A 6,651-nucleotide genomic window follows, 5' to 3' on the forward strand; every position below is an offset into this window, starting at 1 on the left:
CCTCCATGTTAATCTTTGTGTAATTCGTGGAGGTTTTCTCTTCCATATGTGGGCGTTAATCGTAGATTGGAGTCTTTTTATTATCGTGTTTGGGATCGCTATTGGGAGGGTGCGGAAGAGGTATAGGATGTGTGGTAATATCATCATTTTAACTGTGCTTATGCGACCTAGCCATGAGGCCCCTTTGTCGTCCCACTGTTTGAGTTGGAGGTCCAATTTTTGCACAAGGGGGTCGTGGTTTACTTTAGTGACTAAGGAGAGTGAAGTAGGTAACTGGATGCCCAGGTATGAGATTGAGGATTTGCGCCAGTCGAAGGGGTATTTGGCTCGGAGGGATAGTAGTTCGTCATGTGGCAGACGAATCGCTAAGGCCTGCGATTTTTTTGCGTTGTTTTTGTAGTATGACACTTTGCCGTAATTGTCTAATAAGTGTAGGAGATGAGGGAGGGAGTGAGATGGTTCAGTGATGAACAGCAAGATGTCATCTGCGAACAGTGCAATTTTCATGGGTCCTAAGGGGGTATGAATCCCTTTGATATCGTTCATTTGTTTTATGTGTGTGATCAGCGGTTCTAAGCATAATATAAAAATCAACGGGGAGAGAGGGCAACCTTGCCTTGTGCCATTGGTTATTGGGAACGGCCTTGAGAGGAACCCGGTGTTGTAAACTTTGGCTGTGGGATTTGAGTATAGAGCTAATATGCTTTTTTGGAATGGTTCAGGGAATCCGAGCTTGGTCAGTACTGCTGTCATGTACCCCCAATGTAGGCGGTCGAACGCCTTTTCAGCGTCGAGTGCCAGCAGTAAGCCTTGTTGTTGGGAAGTATGCGCCCATTGAATTAAATTCAGGAAGTGTCGTGTGTTATCACCTGGCTGTCGAGATGGGACAAATCCTGCCTGTTCAGGGGAGGCTAGGTCTTGTAACATTGGCTTTATACGTGTTGCCAGGAGTTTCGCATATAATTTGGTGTCTGCGTTTAATAATGAGATGGGCCTCAGGTTGGGACATTCTGTGGGGGGTTTTCCAGGTTTTGGCAAGGTTACGACATGGGCTAGGAGCATCTCAGTCGGGATGTTCCCTGTGTTTTTGATGTGGTTGAATAGGGTTGTAAGATGTGGTAGGAGGTGTGTGGCCATTTTAATGTAGAAGAAGTTTGAGAAGCCGTCAGGTCCCGGCGCTTTGTGTTTGGGAAGTGTTTTAATGGCTTGTAGTATTTCAGCTTCCGTGAATGGTGCCAGCAGGGAGTTTTTTTGTGCGTCTGTTAGGGAGGGAAGGTCTACTAGTTTGAGGAAGTCTCGGATTTCCGAATTGGAGGGCTGGTGAGTGTTCTCTGCACTACTAAGGTTATATAGTGAATCGTAGTAGGATGCCAGTTCCTCCACTATGTCTTGAGGATTGTAGAGTTTTGTGTTTTTTGATGAGGTCATGTATGGGAGTTTAGATTGGAGGCTGCGGGACTTCAGTCGGCGTGCCAATAATTTGCCGGCCTTGTTGCCTTGCATGTAGTGAGTTAAGTTTAGTTTGCGCATGTTCTGTTCTAAGGCATGTAGGGACATGGCGTGTAGTTCTGCTTTTATTCGGGTACTTAAGGCAGTTAATTTTCTAGAGGGGCTATGTTTGTTTTTAGTCTCGGTTTGTTTGAGCTCCTCTAGAAGGCGTTCCCTGGTTAGGTTGGTTCTCTTTTTGCGTATTGCTCCCGCTTGTATGAGTAGACCCCTCATTACTGCTTTAAGGGCCAGCCATTGAGTTGGGACGTCTGTTCCATCTGTAGCATGGTCTTCGTAAAACAGTTTGATAGTATTGGTTATTTTGCATGATAGTGGGATATCGTTTAGAAGGGACTCATTTAACCTCCACGTGCTTCTGCCCCTCACTGGATATAAGGTTTTGAACGTGGTGATGACCGGGGCGTGATCCGACCATGTTCTAGTGCCAATTTCTACATCTGCTACGTTTTGAAGTGTTATGTTGTCTACCAAGCACATGTCAATCCGTGAATATGCGTGGTGGACATGCGAGAAATATGTGTAATCTTTCCCACTCGGGAACAGATTGCGCCAAGTGTCATAAAGGTTGTGCGTGTGGAGGAGTGTGGACAGTTTGCGGCTCAGGGATGTGGCTTGGTGTGAAGGCTGCTTGTTGTGAATTCTTTGTATGTCCAGTTTGGGATCTAAAGTACAATTAAAGTCCCCACAAATAATGGTATGGCCTTGCCTGAGTTTTTCTACTTTGTTGAGCGCTTTGTGCAGGAAGGGGGTTTGAGCTTCGTTGGGGGCATAGAGGGAGGCTATTGTCACCATAATTCCATTCATTGTGCCTACTAAAATTAATAGTCTGCCTTGTGTATCCTGATATAATGTAGACTGCTGAAATACCCAGTCTTGGTGAAATAGTATAGAAACACCTCTAGATTTGTGGGGTGAGAGCGCATGGTATACTTGTGGGTAACAAGGAGGGCTGAATTTCGGAGGCTTTTTTATACAGAGGTGAGTTTCCTGAAGACAGACAATGGCTGCTTTGGAGTTGTGTATTTCTCTCATCGCCGAGTGTCTTTTGAATGGGCTATTCAAGCCATTGACATTCATAGAGAGACATTTGAATTGGTGTGCCATTAGTCGGGAGATGGGAGGTCGATGCATAGGTGTGGTAGTTGTGCGACTCGTGGTGCCGTGTTTTGGGTCCAGCATAGGCTGTGGGATGAAATGAAACCTGTGTGGTGTCGAGTGTATGTGGTGCGCCAAAAACCAATTGGTGTGCGACTACCAGGGTGGTAAGTCGAGTGCAGGCTGTGGGGGGTAAAGAGGAGGGAATAACATAGGGAAACATAAACAAAAACATACATTATACAAATAAAGAGTAAACCAAACTCTCTTCTAAGAGAGTATACCCATGGATGGGCTGGAAACTTAACTTGTTCAGTTCCAGTAGCCATCCTTTCGCGGGAACGTGTGGGGTAGGCTCGTTCCAGAGCCAGAAATGTGATGGAGGCTGAGATTTCAGCACATATGTATGTGTAAGGAGGTAGTAGGTCGGTATTGCATTGCCTTGTAAGTCGGCATCAGGACATTAGGAGGACTATCGTGATCACCTCTTTAGTATATGGAAGGGTGTTGGGGCGTAACTGTGTCTACTAGTGGGAGATATTCATGTAACATTTCAACATAGATGTTTATTTATCTATCTACTTATATATTTATTTATTTATTGGTAATTTTTTTTTTTTTTTTTGAAAAAACTGAAGTTTAGCCGGTCCCTTCCCGCCAGATTGCATACCATGACCTATGGGGTTTTAAGCATCAATACTTCTGTGTGAACTGTGTATGGCCTTAGTCATTGAACTTAGGAGTACCTTCATTTGTATGCTTGTCACCATCCGTTGGGTGTGATAGAGTTAAGGGCGTGCTTTCATTAATCATTATCCTATTTTCTACTGGGTCCCCTAGAGCAACAATTGAAGCATTGGTATGGCCCTGAGTTGTGGGAGTCATTAAGATATAGTCTGATATCGGGTGTTACTGTCGTAACATACTTCAGGGTGCTTTACAAAAAAGTTTGGGGGGAGGTGTGACACTTCGGTGTCACGCTCTGTGTTTTAAACCTGTGGTAGCAGTTCTCGTCGTATCATATAACAGCCCCTAAGATCGTGGCTTAGATCTTTTCGTAGGAATAGGCCCAGGTCAGGCAGTATCAGGTTTTGTCCTATTGAGCTCTCTGTGGATAGTATGGGAGCGCCGGACTCTATGTGACACTTATTGAAGGAGACGGGTTATGGTCATGTACCGGACATTGTGCCCCGTGATACAATTATGGGGTCCAGAGGGTGTGTGGCTTAGTGGAGTGAAAGTGTGTCCACCTTTAGGGGTTTTAGGCCCCGAGAAACACCTTTTTGGGGCGTGGTTGTTAGGGTGGGTGGATGGATCGGTACCGGCTATCGGGTATCGCTGTGGTACCATGCATGCATGTATTCATATATTAGTGCGGGGGGCGGAGTGACATGCCATGAACTTACATTTCATATTCACACCATGGAGTATGTTTACTCGTTTATAACCCATAGTATTATACGTAGCTGCAGGGTTCAGCCTTACATTAGTGGATCCTATTGCTGGTAGTGGCCCAGTGAGCGTTAGATAGATTTAATGGTTGCGCCCAAGCATGTATAGTTGCAAGTTAAAGAGGCAGGTACAGTAAGTAGTGATCAGGGATTTCGTGGGGTGATTGTGTAATCCATATGTGTCATATCGTGTGCATACTGTTTGGGCGATGGTGTGAGCGCAGATATGGGCATTCATTGGGCATTAAGTTCCCCCTTAGTATAGCTGCGGGCGGACGGGGGTGATAGATTGGTGTCAACCTTTAAGTACTATCGCCCTTTCCCCACGTTATTGTTGTGGTTATGGTTGTGGGAGGGGGTAGCCTAACATCAATTTTTAACATATAGTAACTCATTACTAAACATTGTAGATACTTATACCATCATAGTAGACCGCCATTAAACAACGTGTGGTGACAGTCCTTAAGTCAGTCTCTTTGTCCTGGTGCCTCATGGCGGGTTAGTGTTGGTGTTGTCCCACCATCTTCCATTCCGGTTGAAATCGTTGTGGAGATGGTCCAGTCGTTTTCGCCGGGCTTTGTGGGTCCCAGAGGCCCCAGTCTTTCAGAACGGACAATCCCTGATCCGGGTCTGTCATGACATGTTGCTTGCCGTTGCGCCATACTAGGAGTTTCGTGGGGAAACCCCACTTGTATGCCACTTTGTGATTTCGCAGCGTTTTAGTAATCGTGACAAAGTCTCTTCTACGAGCCATAGTTAGGGCTGAGAGGTCCGCATACAGTTGAATACCTTCGTAAGGCGGAGGTAAGCTTTTCTTTGTTCTCGTCGCTTGGAGGAGGGCCTCTTTGGATTTGTAGTGATGGAACTGGGCGATTACGTCTCGTGGAGTGTCCGCCGTGAGGCGGGAAGGCCTTGGTAGACGGTGTATTCTATCCAGTTCCCATGCTGTGCCCGTTAGCGTCGGCACCATTTCTGCGCACATGGCGACGACATATTGGGTAAGTTGGTCTGTTGCGACAGATTCTGCTATTCCCCGGAATCTCACGTTGTTCCTTCTCGACCTATCCTCCATGTCTGCCAGTTTCTGCCATATTTTGGCGTTGTCAGCTTCTAGCGCATGGAGCTTATCTGCTGCTATGTTGTGGGCTGAGCAGAGTTCCTCGGTCTTTTGCTCCAGGTGATCCGTCCTGTCGCCAAGCTCCGCTATTTCCTGATGGATACCAGAAATAATGGTGGTAAAATCTTCTCGGATGGTAGCTCTTAATTCTAGCAGCATGGATTTTAGGTAGAGCTTAGTGACCTGCCCTTCCAGATCAGGGGCTAGTGGTTGGTCGGGGTTTGTAGCAGGCTCCTCAGGTATAGTGGCGGGAGCTGCTTCGGCGCCATCTTGGGACGGCTTGTGCTTATCTCTTTTCGGCGGTCGGGATGGGTCCGTTAGTTTTGTTTGTTTCGAGGGAGACATCGTTGTGATGGTGTGATCGCCCACACTATTCTACCTCCGGTAAGGGTCTTTTTTGGCTGGTTTTGTGCTGTTAAAGTAGCTTTATGGCTCGGTATGGAGAGGAGCTCTTACCCCATGCGACCGTCCTAGCCGGAAGTCAGACACGCCCCCCCACAAGTGCCTTTGTAAAGGCTGTAGTAGGAGACATTGTAGGCAGAGGTGTTGAAACCTGCCTGGGAGAGGAATAGAAGAGGCAAAGGAACAGGGTACGATATCTGTCTGGTCTGGTGGAAGAGGTTCTCAGAGACCTCAGTCAAACTAAGGTCTGAAGCACTCCAGAGTCCCTGGTAGCAGAGAGAAAGCTGACCTGTTGAAGGTATTCAGTCGGAGTAAAGGATCTCAGTCACACCCCAGGTTGTCTGATTTCTGGAAATTGTGTGCCTAGTTAAACTTGCAAGCTGCTAAAATGCCCCCCAAACAACAAAGGCCCATCATTAATATTCTACGTTTCAACAAAACTACAATGGATGGGTCACTAATTTGGTTTGGCTCAGCGAAAACCTGGAAACAGAATACATGGTGGTAAGGGCGTTGCTAAGTGGGCTATCATTAGTTGGACTGTAGTGGTTATGGTACCAGGACTTCCCTGATGCTGTCTCACCGTAAGATGTCAAACTGTTTACAAACCAGTCTTTCTGGACTGCACTAATATGCTAAAGCACATGTTCATACTTCAACATTAGTGATATCAAGGTATTTGCAACTCTGGACATTATTCAAAGCGTGTTGCGCAAGACTCCCTGAGTGGATAGACCAAAGGTACCCGAAACAGTTTTTTAGAATTGGTGATCTGGAATGGATAGTGCAGCATTGGATGGGTACTGGTGTATGCCATTTCATTTCTTGTATATTGGTTTGAGCGAGCTCCACTGCGAAGCTGAGTTGTCAAGGAAAATAACTGGGCTGCTAAAAGGGACAATAACACTGAGTTTAAGTGCAAGATAGGCACAATCGGAGCACAGTGGACTGTCACACTGCATAATCTGAGAACAATGGTGAACAACAGATGACAATATTTGATTGGTGTTTATTGTTCAGAAAAAAATTGTAGATAAGAATCCTGTGTTTCCATGATAAAACAGGATTATTTGATAA

Source organism: Pelobates fuscus, chromosome 1 (assembly GCF_036172605.1).
Source record: "Pelobates fuscus isolate aPelFus1 chromosome 1, aPelFus1.pri, whole genome shotgun sequence".
NCBI classification, from domain to species: domain Eukaryota; kingdom Metazoa; phylum Chordata; class Amphibia; order Anura; family Pelobatidae; genus Pelobates; species Pelobates fuscus.